Source organism: Hemitrygon akajei, chromosome 1 (assembly GCF_048418815.1).
Source record: "Hemitrygon akajei chromosome 1, sHemAka1.3, whole genome shotgun sequence".
Lineage (NCBI taxonomy): Eukaryota > Metazoa > Chordata > Chondrichthyes > Myliobatiformes > Dasyatidae > Hemitrygon > Hemitrygon akajei.
The window spans coordinates 191,279,028-191,305,205 of record NC_133124.1 but is presented as its reverse complement, the minus strand read 5'-3'; the positions used below and the strand labels follow the sequence as shown (position 1 = coordinate 191,305,205).

At 46.6% G+C, this 26,178-nt stretch overlaps 1 protein-coding gene across 6 annotated transcripts in view; it reads left to right on the top strand.

Annotated features, from left to right (window-relative positions):
* LOC140734219 (fibroblast growth factor receptor 1-like) overlaps nt 1–26,178 on the top strand; it is a 188,477-nt gene that overhangs the window by 50,450 nt on the left and 111,849 nt on the right. The window lies entirely within an intron of this gene.

Sequence of the window (26,178 nt, the reverse complement as noted above, 5' to 3'; positions counted from 1 at the left end):
GGACTCAAATGATTGTCTCAGGCTGAGTGTTTCTGCACCCGTGTGATCCCTACCCTGGCACTACTTCCCTACCTCCTGCCCCACACCCCTCCTGTGGCACTCCACCCTCACCATTCCCAACATCCTTTGCTCCCGTCAGATTTACAAACTCGCTCTCCGCTCCACATTGACAAAGACAGTACCGTGCAGAAGTCTTGGGCACCCAAGGGGGGAGGGTGTGTGTGTGTGTGTAACACTTTTGAACAGGACTATATATAACTTACTGTACATGACAAAATAAACATAATAACATTAATGCTAGTTGAAGTAGAATTAGGGATGTTAAGTTTGGTTCAGGAATGTAATGGCAGCAGGGAAGAAGCTGTCGTTGAACTCTTGAGGTGGAGGCCTTTCAGGCCCCTGTACCTCCGACCTGACGACAGCAATGAAAAGAGGGCGTATAGAGGACTGTACTGTTGGACATCACCTTCTTGAGACATTGCCTCCTGTGGATATTGTCAGAGGTGAGGAGAGCTATACCTGTGATGGAACTGGTTGGGTCCCGCCACTCTGTGTGTTTTGGTGCGACCCATACGAACCAGTTAGAATGCTCTCCGCTATGCATCTGCAGAAGTTGGACATGCTCCGAGGGTGATTTCTGTCAGCTGTGGTTCAGCATCCTCTCCTTCAGGGCACGTTTTACAGCTCTCCCTGTTCAGGAATCTGGGCGTGCTGTCTGTGTTTCTGGGGCGCTGTGTGTCACCGCGCCTTCGCCTCCGTCAGCGCAGGGAGAAATCCAGCAGACAACCTGTGCACAAAGCAGCCACGGCTTGCCCTGGTCGAGGGGCAGCATGTGTTTGCCTCTCCCGGGTGATTGGTGGGGGTGTTGATATCACCGATATGAGCTTTCCCTGCCTGTGAATTCTCCCCTGATGTTCAGGCCTCAGTGGGAATATCAGGTCATGCATTGTCTACTGGCTTAATGAAACTTAACCATACTTAATAAACAGCCAATTAAAGGGTAATTTAGCGATTGGTATTGGTTTATTCTTGTCACATATTCTGAGCTTTTGTTTGCATGCCATCATTCTATACACAGGTCGCCGAGGTAGTACGGAAGGAAAATCAACAGCAGAATGCCGTGAATTGGCTGTGTCCATTTGCAATTTGAACCGTCTGCTCCTCAGATGCAGCATTAGTCCAGGTTCTGCCTGTGGTGAGCCAGTGTGGCAACCGGAGTGTAGACGTTGCTACTGGAGCGGGTTCAGGCCATCAGATGTGGCTGATTCTCTGCTCCGCGGCAGGAAGGGTTGTTGTTCTCAGGGTAAGGGCTCCGTTGTTTCCCTGGCACTGTGCCACGTCAGGTGTGTGAATAGCAGCAGCAAGATGCTGCCCACTTCGCCCTGCCATTTCCAGGGTTCAGGGACTGAGTCACACAACACAAACAGACCATTCAGCCCATCACACACGCTGCTATCATGGAGGAACAAAGAATCTGCCGAGTCTGACATCCATCGTCAGTGGGCAGCCACCTATGCCGATCCCATTTTCTTGTACTTGGTCTATAGTCTTCTAGAACTTTCCATAACCACTGTGGTACCAGTCATACTCTGCAAACCCTTCCCAAATAATATGTTCCCCCCTATAATGGCCTCCTGTTCAACAGTTGCTCCGGACAAGGGCCTCAAAGCCCACAACCGTCTGATCGCCACAGAACCCAGCAGCAGATGCCTTGCCCACAGTGGGCTGAGTACCCATCTGTAACTCTGTAGTCTGTGGCTCCACAGGAGATGACAGCATGAAGAGAGGTGTAACCCCTCGAGTTGCCGTGGGCAAGGGATGAGACAGGTTGGGCTTGTTCCGTCTGTGGTCAGTGCCATAGGCTGCTCACAACCACCAGCCCCTCCATCTGCACTGGTCTCCAGCAACCTCTGCGCCCCCAGCCCCTTGTCCTGCTCTCAGGCTCCCTCGAACACCCTGGTCCCTCCACCCAGCCTTTCACCTTTGCCATTGGCCCTGTTGCCCTCCTGGGCTTGTGTCACCACCACGCTGTGACTCATGGCCTGGTATCAGCTCCGTCCACTGGTGAGTAGATCAGAACGGGGTCATTTCCCTCTCAGAGTGTGGCGAGTATTTTGAATTCCCTCTCTGGTCTGCAGGAAACAGCATTCAAATATTTTTAGGACTAAGGGAGAGAAAGAGTGAGAGAAAGACTTCTGTTCAGCAAGGAGATGAGTAGATCTTGGGAGTAGGTGGGAAGGTGGAGTTGGGGCTCAGGCAGATCAGCTGTGGTTCTAGCAAATGGCCATTCCTGCGAGTGTCTCGGACCAGAGGGCACAGCCCCGATTAGAAAAGTATTAATTTATTTATTTGTCGAGCTACAGCGCGGAATAGGTTCTTTCGGCCCTTCAAGCCATTCTGCCCATCAATCCCCCGCTTTAATCCTAGCCTAATCACTGGACAATTTACAATGACCAGTTAACCTACCGACCGGTATGTCTTCAGACTGTGGGAAGAGACCAGAGCGTCTGTAGGAAAATGACGCGGTCACGGGGAGAACGTACAAACTCACCACAGGCGGCGGCGGGAATTGAACCCGGGTTGCTGGCACAGTATCCCTTTTTGAACAGAGAACAGGAGGAAGTTCTTCGGCCAGAAAGTGGTGAATTTGTGGAATTTATTACTACAGGGAGCAGTGGAGATCAAGTCATTGGATATATTTAAAGCAGAGGTTGATAAGTTCTTGATTAGTAAAGATCAATAAAGTTTACGGTGAAGAAGACAGACGGATGAGGTTGAGAGTGGTAACAACTCAGCCACGGTGGAGCAGACTGGGTAGAATTATAGCCTATGTCTTGTAGCCGGCTGCTGGGTGGCCTATGAACCTTCTGACTCGTGAATGTTTAGTTGTAATCCCACGGATGGTAGCTTTGTACGTTACCCGTTGAATCTTTCTACTTCTCGTTGCAGTGCAGGACTTAAAAGTCATTTGTGTTGTGGGACAGATGGAGCCAGGTGGAGTCAAAAGTGATGTGGGACAAGATGGAGCTTGTGAAGCTCCCAGGGCCTGCCTCTTGTCTGCCTTTCAGGCAGAGTGACTTGGGAGAAATAGTACAAGATTCTCTCAAGGTTAACTTGCAAAGTGAGTCAGGAGTAATGAAAGAAAACACAATGTTAGCATTCAGTTCAAGAGGACCAGAATATTAAAAAAGCAAGGAATTACTGTTGAGGCTTTATAATGCAGTTTACCTGCATTTGGGATATTGGGGAGCAATTTTTGGGAATCTTATCCAAGGGAAAGGTGCTGGCTCAGGAGAGGGTCCAGAGAGCGTTCACAAGAATGATTTTGGGAATAAAAGCTTTAACCTACAATGAGTTCAAAGTAAATTTATTAACAAGGTACATATATGTCACCATATACAACTCTGAGATGAGTTTTCTTGTGGGCATACTCAATAAATCCAATAACCATGATAGAATCAATGAAAAGCTGTACCAACAGGGCAGACAACCAGTGTGCAAAAGACAACAAACTGTGTGAATACAGAAGAATAAACATATAATATTGAAAACAGGAGATGAAGTGTCCTTGAAAGCGAGTCCATAGGTTGTGGGAACGGTTCAGTGATGGGGCAAGTGAAGCTGCGTGAAGTTATCCCCTCTGGTTCAGGAGCCTGATGGTTGAGGGCTAATAACTGTTCCGGAGCCTGGTGGTGTGAGTCCTGAGGGTCCTGTACCTTCTTCCTGATGACAGCATCGAGAAGAGAACATGACCTGGGTGGTGGGGGTCCCTGATTTCCTGTGCTCAGTGGTGAGGAGAGCTTTACCCATGATGTGCTGGGCCAAATCCACTACTTTTTATAGGATTTTCCGTTCAAGGGCATTGGTATCTCCTCACCAGGCTGTGATGCAGCCAGTCAATATACTCTCCTCCACACATCTTTAGAAGTTTGCCAAAACTTCACAAACATCAAGGAAGAAGAGCCGATGCTGTGCTTTTCTCGTAATTGCACTTGCATGCTGGGCCCAGGACAGGTCCTCTGAAAATACAACACCATGTACATGTCTCATTCCCCCAATGACGACTGGCTCATGGACCTCAAGTTTCCTCCTCCTGAAGTCAATCATCAGCACCTTTGTCTTGCTGACCGTGAGTGAGAGGTTCGTGTTGGCACCACTGAGCCAGATTTTCAGTCTCCCTTCTGTATGCTGATTTGCCAGCACCTTTGAGTCTGGCCGACGAAAGTGGTGTCGTCATCAAATTTAAATAAGGCATTTGATGGCATTCAATAGAGCTCAGAGGGATAAGAAGCGACCTTATCGAAACCTTCCCAGTACTGAAAAACCTGGATAGAGCGGGCGTGAAGGGGATGTTTCCATTAGTAGGAGAGTCTAGAATCTCAACGTATAGCCTCAGATTTAAGGATTGTTCTTTTAGAAACAAGAAAATCTGCAGCTGCTGGAAATCCAAGTATCAGACACAAAATGCTGGGGGAGCTCAGCAGGCCAGGCAGCGTCTAGGAAAAGAGTATAGTCGACTTTTGGGCCGAAATCCTTTGGCAGGACTAGAGGGGAAAAAATGTTGAGTAGATTAAAAAGGTGGGCCTCCCTCTTTTCCTAGATGCTGCCTGGCCTGCTGAGCTCCCCCAGCATTTTGTGTGTGTTGACCTTTTAGAACTGAGATGAGGAGCAATTTCTCCAGTGAGATGCTGGTGAATATGAGGAACCCATTGCCACAGAGAGCTCGAGTGGCCATGCCATTGGGTCTATTTAAGGCAGATTGGTAGGTTCTTGATTAGTTGGGGGATTAAGGTCTATAGGGCAAAGGTGGTAGATTCAGTGCATTGGCCATGATTGAATGGTGGGGCAGACTTGATGGGCAAATGGCCTAACTTTGCTCCTGAATCTTCTGGTCGTTTGATAGGCGCCTAGTGCCTTGCTGATGGCTGCTTTAACAACGGTGTGGCGCAGGGTTTAATGCAGAGCAGTATACCCTAGGTGTGACTTTTTCTTTACAGTCACTGAGACCTGCGGCTGTTGGCTGTGAAGACCGTTGCAGGAGAACCAGTCTCAATCCATGGTCAGATGTATTGGGTCTCCCTCCTATCCTGGTGACTGGAGCCCCGTACCAGGGGTGGGGGAATGGAAGCGGAGGTGTGTGTTGTCAGTTTGAGGGTCAGGAGAGGCATCTAAAGCCGGATCTACTGGGGGACTCAGGAGTCGGGGACAGCAAGGAGTTGTCGAACAACAGCATGAGGAGCGAGACACTGGCACTGGTGCAGAGGTGCCAACTTCCTCCATTAATAAAGCAGCTAGATTTTGCGGGGGGTTGGGGGGGGGGCTTCTCTTATTGTAGAACTCCGCCGCCTTTGTTAAGTGGCTTTCCTCTGGCATTCACATGCTGAGCAGCAGAACAGGAACGGTGCCAGGCACCTTTTGTTTGGCTTCGGGGATTTGTCAAACGAACAGCGGCCCACAGAGCATTTACACAGCCTCTTTTGAATAAACATCTTTTACCTTTCACCGCTTCTGGGACTTGACGGGAAGTGAGGAAATGAGAAATCCAGGAAGAAACAAGTAACGAAGTCTGGCCCTGTTGCCTGGAAGCAGGCGTGAATGGAGGGAGAGGTAGGGGTTGTGGGGAGGTGGAGGAGGGGGGAACAGCTGGAGTAAGAATGGGAATCTCCATGGGGGTAAGGCATGTTTGAATGGTTAACTGTGAATTAAGTAAAGCTGGCCCTTTATCTAGTGAACTTCCTCCAGTCATTGTTCCGGCAATCCAGGGCCCAGAGACAGTTTCTAAAGCTCTTCCCTCCCCAGTTACTTACATGTGTAACGGAGGCTCCCTCTACGTATCTGCATGGAACGGCATTGATGGGACCATTGGCTGCACAGGCTGACGTTGGGCACCACGAAGGAACCATACAATCTGTAGCGCCCTCATTCAGGAGAGAGCAGGGGTGAGGTACAAGGCAGATGGTTGCTTAGAAGTTCGACCTGCACCCACAAGAGACTGCAGGTGACTATACTTGTGTCGCCTAAACTTGTTTCACCTTCAAACCTGAAGCATCCATAGAGAAGTGGGGGGTGGTGTTGTCCTCACGAAGGAGGTAGGACCACGGGGCTGGTCGATCACTGCAGTGAGGAGGGGGGGGTTGCTGACCGGAGGCCAAATAAATAAGCAGAAAGTTCTGCAGATGCTTGGCTGGTTGAGATTCAGAATCAGGTTGAATATCACTGGCACACATTGTGAAATTTGGTGTTTTGTGGCAGCGGTACAATGCAATACATGATTTTAAAAAATGAATTACAATGTGAAATATGCACATGTAAAAATTAAATAAGTAGTTCCAAAAGAGAGGAAAAAATATATCGTGAGGTAGTCTACGTGGGTTCATTGTCCATTCAGTAATCTGATGGCAGAGAGGAAGAGGCTGCTCCTGAAACGTGAATGTGTGTCTTCAGGCTCCCATACCCCTTCCCTGATGGTAGCAGTGAGAAGAGGGCATGTCTTAGGCGATGGCGTTCCTTAATGATGAATGCCGCCTTTTTGAGGCATTGCCTTTTGAAGGTGTCCTCGACGCTGAGGGGGCTAATGCCCATGATGGAGCTTCGGTGAGAAGAAGAAGGGCGTGAACGGTTCAGGTCTTGGACTCCAGTTCTCGTTTCTTTCTGCAGAGGGTGCATCGCCTTCTGTGTTTCCAGCTCCCGCAGTTGTTGAAAATCACTTGTCACAGAAGAAGGCTATTGTAGTTCTCTCACGCAGAGGGTGGGGAGTGTATGGGACGAGCTACCAGAGGAAGGTAAAACAGTGTCATTTAAGAAGCGCCTGGCGGGATACGTGGAGGTTATGGGCCAAATGCAGGAAATTGAGACCAGAAAGGAGGACAATGTGGCCAGCGAGGATTCATTGGGCTGCAGGCCGGTATCCGTGCTGCATTGCTCTATCTTCCTAACCAGCAGACCTCAGATAGTCAGAATGCACAACCGTTCCTCCCCTCCCCATCATTCTCAACACAGGGCTGTGTGCTGAGCCCATTCATGTACACTTTGCTCACACGTGTGAGTAATCACATTGTCAGTTCACCAATGGCACGACAGCGGTGGGGCTCACCGCCTACAGAGAGGAGGTGGAAGAGCTTGAGGCCTGGTTCCAGGGAAATAACCTCTTCCTTAACCACTTTCCTTGTTGACGTTATCAACTTCAGGAGAACTCGCACCTCTCACACCGCTCTTTGCGTTGGCAGCACGCAACTGCGAGCAGTTTTGAGCTCCTGGGCTTGCACAACCTCTCCTGGTCCCTGAACACGTCCTGCACGGTCAAGGAACCTCACCAATGCCTCTGCTTTCTGAGGAGGCTGAAGAGAGCTGGACTTGGCATATCGATACTCGTGTCCTTCTACAGATGCACAGTTGAGAGCATCCTGATAAACTGTATCACCACCCGGTACAGAAGCTACACCGCGGCGGACAATGAATAGTCAAAACTTGCCAATGCTTCCCTGACACCAGCCTACTTGCCATCAAGGGCGTATATAGAAAGGTGCAGGAAAAGGGCCAGAACATCGTAAAGGATCCCACCCACCCTGTTCATGGACTGTTTGCCCCATTCCCATCAAGGGGGAGGCTATGTAGCATCCATGCCAGTACCAGCAGGCTCAAAAACAATTACTTTCCCCAAGCAGTAAGGCTGATCAACTCCACCCACTACTTTATTATTTCCTGTCAATCCCCTTAAGTACAACTTAAGGTCATTTGATGGACATACAATCTTTTTATGTAAACTATATATTGGCCTTTTTATTACTTTGTTCTTAATCTTTTGTGCTGCATTGGATCTGGAGTAACAGTTATTTCATTCTCCTTTACACTTGTGTACAGGAAATGACATTAAACAATCCTGAAATGTTTTTATTTCGGTAAAGGAGAGGGGGGAAGGTCAGTCCATTCACAGTAAGGACCAGAAGGTCTCTGCCTAAAGGGCAATGAAATCTGGGCCTTCCTGGGAGAGATTGTGACCAAAAAACTTGCAAACCGAAAGTTTATTTGTGAAGTGCAGTCAAATACACAGTCAAATAGAGCCAATACAGGACAGATGTGACCCTGTTGAATAGCAAGTTACCTAAATTGTTTACCACAGAACAGTTCAGCAGCAAATGACAATGCTAATTTGACATTGATCGGTACAAGGGTTCATTTTACTGGCCTGGCAGCCAGAATTTTGGACCAGTGATCTAGAGACATGAGTTCAAATCCCACCATGGCAGCTGGGGAATTTGAATTACTGTAGATGTCGGATTATAAGCCGCTACTTTTTTCCCACATTTTGAACAGCTTTGAACTCTGCGGCCTTTACTACGGTGCGGCTAATGCATGATTTTTTTCATGCCGCCAAAAACATTTTGCCTCGTAACAGTAGACCAGTAAAATTGATGAGTAGTTCACAGAGGTCCAATGAAATTGTACGATAAATCAAGCGCACTTTCACAATTAAATTATTGTAAATCAGTCATTTGTACTCACCCTCATCAACATGGAAAACACTCGAAGAAAAGCATTGTGCTGCCTTTATGGCAGTTATTTAGTTTATAATATTTTCGCTTAGTAATTCATTTTCTAGTTAAAGTTAGAAGTGTTTTAACTATATTTGTTTTCTGTACTACATCACGGGATGCTATGACGTCACACCCGGTTTCGCCGCGTCTTGTGGGAAAAATGCCAGTTTGCGATAAACGGGAAGGAGGGGGGGCGAGCGGCATTGGATCTGAGCGAACGCTGCTTTTAAGTTAAAGGCGATCAATAACTTTTCCTGGTAGGCTGCAGTATATATATTTTTTACCAGTCGTTAGGAGATATTGGAATGTTGTTCAGTAAAAAAGTATACGCAACGTATATTTAAAAGTAGCCGCGTTACAGGCACGGTTCGAAAAAAAGCATTTGCAATATGTATTTGTTTATGTTACCATATGGATTTAATTAAAAGTTAAAAAATCCTCACGTGTAATATCTTTCTGTGTAAATATCTCATATTACAACGTGGGACACCTGCGGCCGAAAATCCGGTGCGGCCTAAAATCCGGTGCGGCCTGTACAAGTAAAAAATTGATTTTCTTTCTAAAATTAGAGCCAGCGGCTTTTAATCAGGTGCGCTCTGTAGTCCGGAATCTACGGTACATAGAAACATAGAAACCCTACAGCACAATACAGCCCACAAAGTTGTGCCGAACACATCCCTACCTTAGAAATTACTAGGCTTACCTGTAGCCCTCTATTTTACTAAGCTCCATGTACCTATCTAAAAGCCTCTTAAAAGACCCTATTGTATCCGCCTCCACCACCGTTGCTGGAAGCCCATTCCACGCACTCGCCACTCTCTGAGTAAAAAATTTACCCCTGACATCTCTGTACCTACTCCCCAGCACCTTAAACCTGTGTCCTCTTGTGGCAACCATTTCAGCCCCGGGAAAAAGCCTCTGACTATCCACACGATCAATGCCTCTCATCATCTTGTACACCTCTATCAGGTCACCTCTCATCCTCCTTCGCTCCAAGGAGAAAAGGCCGAGTTGACTCAACCTATTCTCATAAGGCATGCTCCCCAATCCAGGCAACATCCTTGTAAATCTCCTCTGCACCCTTTCTATGGTTTCCACATCCTTCCTGTAGTGAGGCAAGTACAGTAATTGAATAAATCTGGAATGGTAGAGTGAAAAAGCTATCTTCAGTGACCATCATCGTGAAACCTCTGGTTTGTTGCAAAGACCCAGCTGGTTCACTGATTACCTTCAGGGAATCTTTAACCCCTCCTCAACCCGTATGCGACTCCGAAAGCACCAATGTGGTCACCCTTAACCACCACCACCACAGTTTAGGGTCAAGAAGGGGTGGACAGTCATTCCTCACATTGCCAGCAACCTCTTTATCCGATGAAGAAAGAAACCCCTAGAGTTCCAGAACTTGCCACCTCAGTGTGTTTTGATGTTACAGTTATTTCATTAAATAAAATAACATGAACTTGTACCCCAGCATTTTACAGACAGTGAAGTACGGTGATGTCTTGATGTAGGAAACTCGGCAGTGGTTTGAGCACACGAAGCTCCCTCAGTTGTGACAATAAATGGTTTGCGCTTCCTCTGTAGTGGGGCGTCATATTCTGCAGCCATCAAGAGGGCAGGCCAAGTTCAAAGCAAATTTATTATCATCAAAGTACATCTACGTCACCGTGTACAACCCTGAGATTCATTTTCTTGCGGGAATACTCAATAAATCCATAATAGAATCAGCGAAAGACCACAGTTACACATTTCAGCTGAAAGGTGGCACCATCAGCACTGCAACACCCTTGGGTCACTGGATGAGACCTGAATCTTCAAACTTCTCAGTGGAAGATGGGAGTACCATCTTCCATCCAGGGGAACCTTTCCCTGGAGCTCTGGTTCAACTTGCAGTGACCAAGTCGGTGGACCCCAGCCCCCTGGGTGGCTGGAACAAACATCCTGATACCGAGAAGGAGATAGCTGAAAGGAACCGCCCGCAGAGTGCATTGGAAGACTGAGCCAGGAGTCAGTGGCAGCCCGAATGTTTGTTTGAAACGTGGTCTGTTGGTGAGGAGGGTGGGGGATGTATTTGCCCTCTGAACTAATGCCCACCTGTTCTTTGGGGCTGGTAGGAGTACAGGTGGTGAGAGGGATGTTGGTATAAGCCAGTGATCCTTACTCTCTTGGTGATTCTGCCTGGCTAGTGATGTGGTCACCTACTTCACGGGAAGGAGCACTTCTTCTCAACTAGGAGATCACAAAGGGTCAGCTCGTCGTAAGCATCCAGATGTGGGAAGTAGGATCCTGAAGAGGACTTAACCAGTCAAAAACAGCAGAACCTGAGGTAAGGGACTAAATCTGCTGACTCTTCCAGAGAGAGTGTGGACCGAATGTCCTTGTTCCATTTTCTGAAGTTCAGTGATGGCCTGGGAGCCTCTGTAAAGCTGGCATTGAATGACTCCCCCCCCCCCCTCCCCACCACCACCATTTCATTGGGTGTGGACGCCACCACACGAGGGCAGAGGTGAGCCGTGCCTGCCGAGACTCTCCACCAATCACATTAAGAAGCGAGAAGCCAGCCGATTGTCTCACTCCAGTGAGCAGAACACAGTACCTTGAGCAAACACGGAGAGGAAATGGATTAAGCAAGTGCACAAAGTGACAGCTGTGTGGATTATCTCTTGTGTGTAGCCGTCGGGGAGAAGGGGAGGAGGTGGCTCACGCTGTTTGAAGAGCCTCCCATCGATGTTCCTAGCCATTCGTTTGTTGTCACCAGAACTGCCCGCTGTACGTGGGGTGATCTCAGCACAAGTACTCCCGTGGCTCAAGGGAGCAGCTCACCACTAGTTTCCTTAGGCCAGCCTCCCCCATTCACCTCAATCTCACCACCGCGGGGAGGGGGTGAGAGGCTGACTGGGGTAAGTGTGGAAGCTAAGTGATGGGAAAAAAGAAATGGCAGATAATTGAAATCAATACTTGGCATCAATCTTCATGGTGAAGGACACTGTGAATACCCTAATGAATGGGATAGTCTCAAATCACAATCACAAGGGACAAGATGTCAGCAAACCTGATGTGTCCAAGGGGAGACGTCACCATCACGTGGAGTCAATAAGGGTTTTAAAGGAAACGTCTGCATGGATAGAGCCAGTGCTTGAAGTTTTCCACAACCAGCAGACTGGGAAAAAGTGCAAATGTGACTCCCTTGTTCGAGAAGGGGGGCTGCCAAAAAGCAGGAAACTTCAGGCCTCTTAGTTTAAATTCTGCTGTTGGCAAGATACTGGAGTCTATAATCAGGGAAGAAATAGCTGGTTATTTAATGCAATCACATGTTTTCCTTGCATGAAACCCATTATTAGCATACTTTCTTTGAAGATGTAACAAGCAGAGTTGATGCAGGGGCATCTGTAGACGTGGTACATTGGGGTTTCAAGAAAATATTGATGAAGTGCCAAATAAAAGGCAGGTATTGGAGGAATCTGGGTTGGAAGCTGATTATCACATGGACACAGTCAAAACTATTTTCCGTCATGAAAGTTAGAGCTTTCATGAGGAATTGGGGACATTTCAGTTTTGCAATGGGATGTAGATAGGTTGAGTGAAATGCAGCAAATGGAGTTTAATGTGAGCAAGGGTAAGGCCATCTCCCCCTTTCCTTCTCAGTTCTGGGGAAGGGTCTCAGCCCAAAATGCTGACTGCTGTTTTCCATAGATGCTACCTGACCTGCTGAGTTCCTCCAGCATTTTGTGTGTGTGTTGCTTATTTACTTCTTTCCTATAGGCAGGTGACCAAAACTGAACACAACACTCCAAATTAGGCCTCACCATTGTCCTATACAATTTCAACGTAACATCCCAACTCCAGGACTCAGTACATTTTCTTTTAATGAAGGACTATTTGCCAAAAGCTTTCTTTACCTTAGCTACCTGTTACACTACTTTCAAGGAATCAGGATCTGTATTCCCAAATCCCTCTGTTCTACCGCATTCCACAGTGCCTGCCTTTCGCCGTGTAAGACCTACCCATGGCGGTCCTCCCAAACGCCCTTCCCAATTGCATTAACTTCCATCAGATGTTTTTCAGCCCATTTTTTCCCTGCTGGTCCAGATCCCACTGCAAGCTTTGATCGTCTTCCTCACTATTCACTATACCCCTGAACCTGGTGTCGCCTGTAACTATGCTGACCTAGTTCAGCACATATATCATCCAGATAGTGATACAGATGACAAGCAATACTGGACCAACACTTTATCCCTGCGGCACTCCACTAGTCACAGGCCTCCAGTCAGAGAGGCAACCATCTACAACCACTCTCTGGCTTCTCTAGCAAAGCCTGTGTCTAATCCAATTTACTACCTCATCTTGAATGACAAGCATCTAAACCACCTTGACCAACTTCCAATACAGGACCTTATCAAAGGCCTTGCCTTTGATATGTTGTCCATATAGACAACATTTACTGTTCAGCCCTCATTAGCTTTCCTGGTAATTTCCTCAAAAAAATCTATAAGCTTGATTAGACATGACCTACCATGCACAAAGCTATCCTACCTATCCCTAATCAGTCCACATCTATCCAAATACTTATCTATCCGGTCCTTTAGAATACCTTCCAATAACTTACCCCCTACTGATGTCAGGCTCACTGGCCTATAATTTCCTGGTTTATTCTTAGAGCCTTCCTTAAACAACAGAACAACATTGGCTGTCCTCCAATCCTCCGGCACCTCACACGTGGCTAAGGATGTATTAAATATCTCTCTTAGTGCCCCTGCAGTTTCTAACCTAGCCTCCCACAGGGTCCGAGGGAGCACCTTGTAAGGCCCTGGGAATTTATTGACCCTCAAGACTGCAAACTCCTTCTCCTCTGTAATCCATATAGGGGCCATGACCTTGCTGCTGCATTAACTCAAACCTAATGACTCTGGGCCAGTCTCCCAAGTAAATACAGATGCAAAAGATCCATTTAAGATCTCCCCCATCTATTTCTGTTCCAAGCACAGATTACCACTCTGATCTTCCAGAGGACCAATTTTGTCCCTTGCTATCATTTTGCTCTTAATATATGTGTAGAACCCTTGGGATTCTCCATCCTTGTCTGGTAAAGCAACCACATGCTTTCTTTTCACCCTCCTGATTTCCTTCTCAAATATTCGCTTGCATTTCCTATGCTCCTCGAGTACCTCATTTGTTCTTGCTATGCACCCCTTTATTTTTCTTGCCCTCTATACTCTCGAAAAATTTCACTTTTGAAGGCCTCCCACTTGCCAAGTACAGTTTGCCACTAGTGGGAACTAGTGGTGCTGTCATTTAAAACTTTCATAAAGTGATACAGCATGAAAACTGGCCCTTCGGCCCAGTTGTCCATGTGACCACGTGGCCGGTAAGCTGGGCCCATCTGCTCACTCTTGGCCCATTGCCCTGGAAACCTCTCCCACCTATGTACTTACCAAGGTGACTCTGAAATGTTATTAGTGTGCCTGCTTCGTTCTTGCAACTGTAACCCCCTGGGTCGCCTCAGGCTCGCTCAGCTCGTTCTCATCTAGGGGGAGCAGCCTTCGGCCCCGCCAAACTGGGTAATCAGCTGGTGTGGATGCTGTGTGATGTCCCCGCCTCGCCCAAAAACAGACAGTACACCATATGCGATTAAATGAGTACAATTTATAAAGGTTACTATAACTAAGTGATTAATAACAATACAGTATATATGAAGAAAAAAATAAAGAAAAGGCGCCAAACTTATCAAAGTCCAAACCACTTCGTGCACAACCGTTGGAGCTCAATTACTGAAGTCTTCTGGCCACCATTCGATCCCCTCCGAACTCCTCGACTCGCAGCTCAGGACCACCCGAAGTGGTCAACCAAGCACATCTATTGTCGTCTCCTCTCCTCGGGGTACCTCCTGGCCTTGGACCCCCGCTTGGGGTCCGTTCCTCGCCCAGCTTACAGCATCGCGTCCTCTCTCTCTCAACCCCTCTCGCCGATCTCCCCAAAAGCTCGCCAACAATAGCTTACAGACTCAGAAGAAAGAACAACATTAATCCCAATTGGTTTACAAAGGAATACAATTCTCGTTATCAGTAAATTTTAACCCAGACAAGCTTCCAGCACTCTCTCGCAACAAAGAAGCATTCCTGCTTTTAACAAAACAAAGAAGCCATTTTGATTACATACACAGTAACAAAGAAAAAAGAAGAAACCCCCTTTACACAACATATGCAGGAATATCTGCATATTGAGGAGGAGTGTTGAGGTTTGATCAATGGGGTTACGTAAGGATGAGGGTAAATAAATTTTTGACACGTTGGGGAATTAAAGACAATGGGGAACTGGCCTGGGGTATATCAGCTAGAATCTTGTGAATGGTGGGACAGGGTCGAAGGGCTTCCGATCCCATTTTCCTGTGCGCTTTCATAACTGAAGCTGATGGCATGACCTTCTGTTGAAACAAAACTAGATGCAACAAAGTGCTTTTTAGAAAAGATGGTGCCAGGGTCATGTAGTGGTTAGCGCAACGCCGTTACAGCTTGGGGGCATCAGAGTTTTAATTCAAATCCGGCGTCCTCTGTAAGAAAGTTTGTACGTTCTTCCCGTGAGTGTGTGGGTTTCCTCCGGGTGCTCCGGTTTCCACCCACATTCCAAAGGCATGCTGGTTAGTAGGTTAACCGGTCATTTAAATGTCTTGTGATTTGGCTGGAGTTAAATAGGTAGGTTGCTGGGCAGGGCCAGAAGGGCCTGTTCCTCACCGTTTTTCTAAATAAATAAATTGATCGATGGATAAGTAGATCAATCTGATTGAAAACAAGACTCTTCATGTGATATTCTAGATCTCTGAGAAGCATCTTTGGCCAAGTGCCCTCCCACTATCATGTGCCCTTTTGTGACTCACCACACGGAAGGATTGTCGTGGTCTGTTTGCCCTCAGCTGGGAATAGATCTTGGAATGTTTTTGTTAAACAAAGTCATTTACAGCAGTGGACTCTGTTGCTGTGCAAGGAAAGCAAACAACAAGTCATTACTCTCTACACTGGATCAAACCTGGCCTAGCACCCGACTTGTTGCCGGGGTAACCGTCAGCAGCCGGGAGGGGTGTGTTGGATAATCTACACCTCTGGGTTTTCCTGTTGCCCCAGGTGTTCCCCCTCACTTGCCCCTGCCCTCACTTTGACTGCCCCAGGTGCTTGCTCTTGCTGGAGTAAATTCGGCTGAGAGTCACTGCCCCCCGGTGGAAGATCGAGCGGAATGGTACACTTGGAATTCTTCCCAAGTGTGTAGCTCAAGGTGTTAATGAAACTGAGATGTGATATTGGTTGAAGGATTGGAGAGAAGCTGCTTCCTCTGATTGGGGACTCTGAGAGTTAGAACTGGAATGAAATCCAGAGGTACATGGGAATTATGGATTCCATTTCCATCACCTTTTCCTTTCTTCACTTCCTCTGCACCTGTTTTTCAAAGTTCCAAAGGTACATTTAATGTCAGAGAAATGTGTACAATATACACCCTGAGATGCTTTATTCTTTGCACCCATCCACGAAAACAGAGGAATGAATGACAGTTAAATGTTAGAACCCCAAACCCCCCCCCCCACAGCTCCCCCCACATGTAAGCAGCAGCAAAGCAATGATCCCCCCTCCCCCTCTGTCAACCTGAAATTATTAACCTGCTCAGTTGAGGAAGAACACCAGAGTCACAAAATTACCTCTGAAACGGTTTTTATTCAGAGAGGAGTTCGCAGCCCCACGCACTTCGGGCGTAAGGTAGCCAACTCCCAATATGTCGGTTTACAAAGGTCATACTTATACCCAAAAGCAGGGTACTACATTCGCAAATATGGTTACCGATTCGATTTCATCAATTGATTGGCTATTGCATAGCTAAGCATGCGAAATACTCAGAATTAGCAAAGGTTAAAGCGTAATACTTGGAAGCACTTCAAAACACTTGAAATAGGTATGACTCAGAATACTTCGCCAAGCACATTGTCTTGTGGTCGCAGGTTCCCTTTTCCTTGTGGTCTCCGCATCTGGCCTGGCACCTTATTTTAGCCACCTCTCCTTACTTCCCCAATGACGTACCTCTCTCTTGTCCTGTCTACATATTTTGCTACACTTACCCCTCGCCCACCCCCTCTACACGTACCCCTTACCCTCTTCACATTCTCACCCCCAGCAAAATAAAGCATCGGCACCCTCCACCAAGCACTCAAGCGTGCAGCAAACATCACAAAAGACACAGACTTGCAGTACCCCCAAAGACTACTCATTCACCAGGTATTCAAATACCACTATATCTATCTCTCTCCCCCTCCTCTCCCCCCTCTCTCCCCCTCCCCCTCCCCCTCCTCTCCCCCCTCTCTCCCCCTCCCCCCCCAATTAGGGAAAAAGAGGTGTCTCCGTTTCAGTGAGACGTAACAAACATCTCGCTGATTTACGATGTTAAAAGTCCGTTGCTTGGGAATGTGCCCAAAGAACTCGGGTCTCTGGGCACACAGCCAGCAGCCAGCTCACTGCTTTTGATCTTCCGTCTCCCACGAAACACCAAATTTCTGCAGAGACACCAGCCTTTGGTCTGCCCACCTCCAGAGCTACGAAATCCCAGAACTCCAAAGGTGAGCTAATCTCCTAGGCCACATCCTTGGCATATCAAATAATGGTCAGTCGTGAAACCCCAAGAGCGGGTTCTATTCCCCCAAAGAACCGAAAGAAGCGTGAAGTTACACGCAAAGAAGCGTGTAACTTCAGGTCGGTCTTCAAAAGAACCCTGAAAGGGAAAAATAGAGATATTAAAGATGGAACTGGAGCTGTTTCCGAAGATACAAGCAAAGGAGTCGCCGTTAGGCACCATTGTCCCTTCTAATCTCCTCCCCACCATACTTTCTCCTTGACTCAACCCACTTTCTCCTGCTCCCATACTTCCACCCTTCTCCCTACTCATCTCCTGACACTCCTCCACACTTTTTCCCACCACTTCCCAGTTCTCTGGGGGAAAGAGGAAGACAGAAAAACTGTTCAAACATAGTTTTACTCATTCCTTTTAAACATTCCCCAACTCAGAAGCTCAGAGAGCATGTGGCAACAAAATCTTTAGATTGATCTAGTCACCCTACAGCTCTGGATATCTGTACCATGAGGGCAAGTCCTCTGCCCACTCTCCTCATGTGGGCCGAACTTGGGCAATGGTCACAGGGGAATGATCCTTGTTCCCCAAGTTAACACCTCATGACCTCCAATTACTCTGTCCCCTTCTCCCATAATTGGTCATCCAACGTATTCAACCTCTCTGTAACTTCCTCTCACCACAAATCTAATTCCTAACAACATAATCCTTGAAAATATGTCAACATTTCATTCATATTTCCTTATTACTTTTTGGAGGAGGTCATTTGCTATATCAACTTGATGCTCTCAGGACAATTCTGTTCTCCATTAATTTACACTGTAAACTCTCGTCCCAAATTCACAACAGCTTTCAACCCCCCCCACCACCAATTCTACCCCGATCTATATACAGAGCTGCTGCCATCTGCACATCACTGGGATGTCTGGGATATGCCCTCTTCTTGTTTTGAAAATCAGGGAGGGAGTATGAGAACCTGAAGACCCACACTTGGGGACTTGGGAACAGCTGCTTTCCCTCTGCCATCAAATTTCTGAACGGCCCTTGTTATTTTTATTAATTACTTTTGTAACTTGTAGATTTTTCTGTGTTTATACTCCTGTGTCGCCCCAAAGCAACAAACTTCACATCATCTATGACATGTAGTAATTCTGATTCCAATTCTGATGTGGAAGACAGCCCACATGTGTAAACTTCTCAGTGACATTACTGGTGACTGGGGCCAAATCCGGGGCCGAGAGGTAATGTTGCAACTATATAGGACCCTGGTCAGACCCCACTTGGGAGTACTGTGCTCAGTTCTGGTCGCCTCACTACAGGAAGGATGTGGAAGCCATAGAAAGGGTGCAGAGGAGATTTACAAGGATGTTGCCTGGATTGGGGAGCATGCCTTACGAGAATAGGTTGAGTGAACTTGGCCTTTTCTCCTTGGAGTGACAGAGGATGAGAGGTGACCTGATAGAGATGTACAAGATAATGAGAGGCATTGATAGTGTGGATAGTCAGAGGCTTTTTCCCGGGGCTGAAATGGTTGCTTCAAGAGGACACAGGTTTAAGGTGCTGGGGAGTAGGTACAGAGGAGATGTCAGGGGTATATTTTTTTACGCAGAGAGTGATGAGTGCGTGGAATGAGTGGTGGTGGAGGTGGATACGATAGGGTCTTTTAAAAGGCTTTTAGATAGGTGCATGGAGCTTAGTAAAACAGAGGGCTATAGGTAAGCCTAGTAATTTCTATGGTAGGGATGTATTCGGCATAACTTTGTGGGCCGAAGGGCCTGTATTGTGCTGTAGGTTTTCTATGTTTTTATGGAACTGTCAGACTGTCTCTCCTCCCTGTACCATTATGCCAACCGTGCACTTTCGGTGCTCATTTAAATTTTGATTCCTTTTTGCCTGCAAACATGCTCAAGCTCTTGGCTAATGTTACTGCAGCAACAGATGTAGAGCAAGGGTGCATTGTTTTTTTTTACTAACCAACAAGGTTGAATGGTGGAAGAACCGAAAAGGTCGATGCATTTGAAGTTAAATCATTTGACGAAAATAAGATAGAGAGAAAGAAAAAGCAGAGAGAGTGAGAGAGAGAAAAAGCAGAATTGAACATTTTAAAATCCACCCAACAATTATTAACTTGATAGAATGAAACTCTTGACTCTTTATTTCATGATAAGAGTGATTGATGAGTACTTGTCAGCAATTACCACATTGTTAAAAGGATGCTTAACCTGTGAATTGGTAGACATTTCTTTCAGATGCACACGTAACGAGCTGCTAATATGCAAACCAGTAGCATTAAAAACAAGGAGGAATATTAAATAGGGGTGCTATCTTTTTAAGTTTGAAACACTAATTATTAACATTGAGTCAAGAGACATTGAGAGTTGGAAACATGTCTCATCTGACACCAGCTGTACGTCAACCATGGTCACTGCATCTAAAAAAGCAATATCACGGTAGTGTAGCAGTGAGCATGACACTATTACAGCTCAGGGCATTGGAGTTGAGAGTTCAATCCCAGCACCCCCTGTAAGGAGTTTGCATGTTCTCCCTATGGAGTGTGTGAGTTTCCTCCGGGTGTTCCGGTTTCCAAAGACGAAGCAGTCAGTAAGTCATTGTAGATTGTCCTGTGGTTATGGTTGGGTTAAATCTGAAGATGCTGGAAATCCAAAATCCAAAAGAGTAAACAGTCAACGTTTCAAGCCGAGACCCTTCATCAGGACAGCTGAAGGGCCCCGATGGAGGGTCTGGGCACGAAACGCCCACTGTACTCTTTTCCATAGATGCTGCCTGGCCTGCTGAGTTCCTCCAGCATTTTGTGTGTGTGTGTGTTGCTAGGGTTAATTTGGTGGGTTGTTGGCATAGCTCGAAGGGTCTAATTCCACACTGTATCTCTAAATAAAATAACAAACTAAAGATGGTGGCAAGCTGTTTGTTTTCTGTAAAATTTATCAATGGCTCCGGAGCGTGGCGACTCCTTGCTAGCGCATCTACTCATTACTTCCATAATTGTTCTCGTCTTTTAAATCTAAATTCTAATGACTCTGAGATGACCTTGCACGTTACTGTGTGGCTGTACTGCCAGTTCATCTCTAACTAACATGTTATTCTGCATTCTGTTATTGCTTTCCCTTCTGCTGCCTCTGTGCCGTTATAATGAGCGGTACGGCTGGTATGCATAACAAAGATTTTTCACCCGCTACTTGCAACAATAACAGTAAACCAATTTACATTGATCACTTTATAGCTCATGCGGCATCTCTTTCACGCGCAGTAATAGGTCGTGGCTGAGCCACAGGAACCCTGGTGGCTCTTGCTTTTCCTTTTCCCCCAGAGATGTGAACAGACGCCCTGGAGCGCTGTCTGTTTCGTACTTGCCAGGGTAAAGCCGGATCCGGGGTTTGCAGCCCCACGGGGGTGGGGGGGGGGGGGGTCGGTGGTGCAGCTAGAATCAGAATCAGGTTCTCTATCACTGGCGTATGTCGTGAAATATGTTGTCTTGCGACAGCGGTATAATGCAATACATGATTTTTAAAAAGTTTAAATTAATATATAGTCCAAAGTGAGAGCAAAAAATAGTAAGGAAGGAAGCCAGCTGCATCCGAGCTCGAGGGAACTGGGTTCAGTCCTGATCTTGGGTGCTGTCTGTGTGGAGTCGACATGCGCTCCCTGTGACTGAGTGTGTATATCCTAAGGAGCTGCAGTTCGGCAGGTTAATTAGTGACTATAAATTGCATGTAGTGTGCAGGGAAATCTGGGGGGTGGGGGAGAGTTGATGGGAATGTGAAGAATGAACTGAGATCAGGGTGAATGTGGGTCAACGTGGACTCAATGTGTGTGAGGGCTTCTTGCTCTGTTTTATGACTGTGACCTTGCTCGCTGGACGCTGTGAGTGGTACCGAGTTGTCCCTTGCGTTAGAGAAGGGTAACTGGGTACTCCCATCCAAACGACTGCATCTCAGAAAAAGGGTCAGGTTCAGTTCTGTGCCCACGATGGAGCCAGCTCCGTTATGGGCGGTCGCCTCCCCAGCTTCAAGGCCACCTTCAAAAGGTGGCATCCATCACTTGGGACATGCCCTCTTCTCATTGCTACCTTCGAGGAGCATTTCAGGATCAGTTTCTGCCCTCTGCCGTCAGATTTATGAATGGACAATGAACCCATGAGCACTACCTCACTATATTTATTAATTTAGCAATGCAGAGCAGAGTGCCCAGAAACCTCCAACAAACTTGATTAACCCTAACGTAATCACGGGACAATTTACAGTGACCGATTAACCTACCCACCTGTGGGCTGTGGGAGAAAACCCATAGATTCCACAGGAAAGATGTACAGAGACTGCTAACATAAAGGTGAGCTCTGGAATGCCCCGAGATGTACCCCTCATAAACAGGTTCACCCTCTTGGAAGCTGTCAGGACAGAAGATACTGCCAGTCTGCGAGCCGAAAATTGGTGCAGAAGCAGAGCCGAGGAGTCAGACATCAGGAAGAGCCGTGGTAGTAGGGGACTCCATAGTTAGAGGTACAGAAAGGGGTTTCTGCGGCAACAGGTGAGATTTAAGGATGGTGTGTTGCCTCCCTGGTGCTAGGATCCAGGACATCACGGACCGATTGCAGGGAATCCTCAAGGGTGAAGGTGAACAGCTGAAAGTGGTAGTGCATCTTGGCACAAATGACATTGGGAAGAAGAGGAAGGACATTCTGCAGCGGGACTTCAGAGAACTCGGAAGAAAGCTGAAAAGCAGGACTTCCAGGGTGGTTATCTCTGGTTTGCTTCTGGTAACTCCCTGCAGGAACAGGGAGATAATGGATCTGAATGTGTGGCTGAGGAACTGGTGCAGGAAGCAAGGATTTACATTCTTGGACCACTGGGATGTGTTTTGGGGTAGGGATGAATTGTACAAAAGGGACGGGTTGCACCTTAATAGGCGGGGGACCAGCATTCTGGCAGACAGGTTTGCCACTGCAACATGGATGTGTTTAAACTAAGTAGTGGGGGGGAGGGGATGAACTGGAAATATAAGGATGGAGTTAAAGTGAAAGTGAAAATAAGAAAAGTTAAAAAGGACAACAGAATCAATGGAGTAGAAAGCTCAAGAAGAGATCATTCAGTGTGGCCAAATGAAATAGGAATTGATATGAAAGGAGAGGGGAGTAATGAATTAAAAGTATTATATATGAATGCACGAAGTATAAGGAAAACAGTAGATGAGCTTGAGGCTCAGTTGGAAATTGGCAAGTACGATGTTGTGGGAATAACAGAGACATGGCTTCAAGCGGACAGGGCCTGGGAAATGAATATTCAAGGATATACATCTTATTGGAAGGACAGACTGACTGGCAGAGGGGGTGGGATGGCTCTGTTGGTGAGGAATGATATTCAGTCCCTTGCGAGGGGGGGCATAGAAACAGGAGATGTAGAGTCAGTATGGATAGAACTGAGAAATTCTAAGAGTAGAAAGACCCTAATGGGAGTTATCTACAGGCCCCCAAACAGCAGTCTGGATGTAGGGTGTAAGTTGAATGAAGAGTTAAAATTGGCATGTCGCAAAGGTAATGATACAGTTGTCATGGGGGATTTCAACATGCAGGTAGACTGGGAGAATCAGAATGGTACTGGACCCCAAGAAAGGGAGTTTGTGGAGTGCCTCCGAGATGGATTCTTAGAACAGCTTGTACTGGAGCCTACCAGGGAGAAGGCAGTTCTAGATTTAGTGTTGTGCAATGAACCGGATTTGATCAGGGACCTCGAGGTAAAGGAACCATTAGGAGTTAGTGACCATAATATGATATGTTTTAACCTACAATATGAGAAGGAGAAGGGAAAATCGGATGTGTCAGTATTACAGTTGAACAAAGGGAACTATGGAGCTATGAGGGAGGAGCTGGCCAAAGTTCAATGGAACAATACCCTAGCAGGGAAGACAGTAGAACAACAATGGCAGGTATTTCTGGGAATAATGCAGGATCGGTTCATTCTAAAGAGGAAAAAAGATCCTAAGGGGAGTAAGGAGCGGCTGTGGCTGATGAGGGAAGTAAAGGGCAGTATAAAAATAAAAGAGAAGAAGTATGACATAGCAAAGATGAGCGGGAAACCGGAGGACTGGGAAGCTTTTAAAGAGCAACAGAAGATAACAAAAAAGGCAATACACCAAGAAAAAATGAGGTACGAAGGTAAACTAGCCAAGAATATAAAGGAGGATAGTAAAAGCTTCTTTAGGTATGTGAATAGCAAAAAAATGGTTAAGACCAAAATTGGGCCATTGAAGACAGAAACGGGTGAATTTATTATGGGTAACAAGGAAATGGCAGATGAGTTGAACAGGTACTTTGGATCTGTCTTCTCTTGGGAAGACACAAACAATCTCCCAGATGTAATAGTGGCCAAAGGAACTAGGGTAAAGGATGAACTGAAGGAAATTTATATTAGGCAAGAAACGGTGTTGGATAGACTGTTGAGTCTGAAGGCTGATAAGTCCCCGGGACCTGATGGTCTGCATCCAAGGGTACTTAAAGAGGTGGCTCTAGAAATCGTGGATGCATTGGTAATCATTTTCCAATGTTCTATAGATTCAGGAACAGTTCCTGCTGATTGGAGGGTGGCTAATGTTGTCCCACTTTTCAAGAAAGGAGGGAGAAAGAAAACAAGGAATTATAGACCGGTTAGCCTGACGTCAGTGGTGGGAAAGATGCTGGAGTCAATTATAAAAGAGGAAATTATGACACATTTGGATAGCAGTAGAAAGATCAGTCCGAGTCAGCATGGATTTATGAAGGGAAAATCATGCTTGACTAATCTTCTGGAGTTTTTTGAGGATGTAACTATGAAAATGGACAAGGGCGAGCCAGTGGATGTAGTGTACCTGGACTTCCAGAAAGCTTTTGATAAAGTCCCACATAGGAAATTAGTGGGCAAAATTAGGGCACATGGTATTGGGGGCAGAGTACTGACATGGATTGAAAATTGGCTGGCTGACAGGAAACAAAGAGTAGTGATTAACGGGTCCCTTTCGGAATGGCAGGCTGTGACCAGTGGGGTACCGCAAGGTTCGGTGCTGGGACTGCAGCTGATTACAATATATATTAATGATTTAGGTGAAGGGATTAAAAGTAACATTAGCAAATTTGCCAATGACACAAAGCTGGGTGGCAGTGTGAAATGTCAGGAGGATGTTATGAGAATGCAGGGTGACTTGGACAGGTTGGGTGAGTGGGCAAATGTATGGCAGATGCAGTTTAATGTGGATAAATGTGAGATTATCCACTTTGGTGGCAAGAACAGGAAGGCAGATTACTATCTAAATGGAGTCAAGTTAGGAAAAGGGGATGTACAACGAGATCTAGGTGTTCTTGTACATCAGTCAATGAAAGCAAGCATGCAGGTACAGCAGGCAGTGAAGAAAGCTAATGGCATGCAGGCCTTTATAACAAGAGGAATGAGTATAGGAGTAAAGAGGTACTTCTGCAGCTGTACAGGGCCCTGGTGAGACCCCACCTGGAGTATTGTGTGCAGTTTTGGTCTCCAAATTTGAGGAAGGACATTCTTGCTATTGAGGGAGTGCACCGTAGGTTCACAAGGTTAATTCCTGGAATGGCGGGACTGTCATATGTTGAAAGATTGGAGCGACTGGGCTTGTATACACTGGAATTTAGAAGGATGAGAGGGGATCTGATTGAAACATATAAGATTATTAAGGGATTGGACACGCTGGAGGCAGGAAGCATGTTCCCGCTGATGGGTGAGTCCAGAACTAGAGGCCACAGTTTAAGAATAAGGGGTAGGCCATTTAGAACAGAGATGCGGAAAAACTCTTTCACCCAGAGAGTGGTGGATATGTGGAATGCTCTGCCCCAGAAGGCAGTGGAGGCCAAGTCTCTGGATGCATTCAAGAGAGAGTTAGATAGAGCTCTTATAGTTAGCAGGGTCAAGGGATATGGGGAGAGGGCAGGAACGGGGTACTGATTGTGTATGATCAGCCATGATCACAGTGAATGGCGGTGCTGGCTAGAAGGGCCAAATGGCCTACTCCTGCACCTATTGTCTATTGTAATAGCAGCACACTAATTGCTGTGCTACCATGACATCCTTTTGTTTTGGCTCTCTTTTTGCAGTACTTACTTTAATTTTGAATATATTTTTCTTATTGTAAGTTATAGTTTTTTTCATTACTGCTTATTGCACTGTACAGCTACTGCAAAACAACAAATTTCATGACATATTCCAGAGGTGTTAAACCTGATTCTGATATGGGGTGATGGGGTCCGATGAACTTGATTGTGTTTTAAAAAACGAGGGATGTCCTGGGGCATTAATCCTGAAGGGTTTGACAGGGTGCACATAGTTTCTCAGTTGCCTGGAACCAGACATCTTGGGCTCAATTCAGAGGGCAAGCATACATGACGAAAGTGAGCCGAGGTTTCCTGACTGTTTGGTGTGGAATTCTGCACCCCCACCTCCCCAATTGATATTACTCAAAGCTGAGAGTGATGGGTTTTTGGACATGAAGGGAATCGGTATGGGGATGGGCAGGATGTCAGCCTTGAGTTTACTGAGAGGGCAGCACTGAGGGGCCAAATGGCTGCCTCCTGTTGTTCTTGATGACTGCTCTATTACATGGGGGATGATTCAGATCCTGGGGATTCCATACCAATGGTTGGGTGGGGGGAGGTGGTCACCAGAGCAAAGAAATTAGTCCTTTGGCCCACATCAGTCATCAAGTACTCGTTAACCCTATTCTCCCCACATCAATTTCCCCTGGCCCAAGAATCTACCCCCCTCAAACCTACACATTGGGGGCAAGTTACTGTACCCTATTAAACCTGCGTACCTTTGGGGTGTAGTGGGGGAACCAGAGCATTGGGTGCATGATCACAGGGAGAATGTGCAAACTCCAAACTGAACTGAAGCCTGGGTCAGGATTAAACCTGTGAGAGGAGTGGGCAGTGAGTTGGGGGATTGGTGATGGGTCTGGGGCTAGGGGCAGTCGGCAGTGAGTGTGGAGGGGAGGGTTTTGTGTGGGGATGCTGAGGTAAGTAATGGGTTGGGGAGAG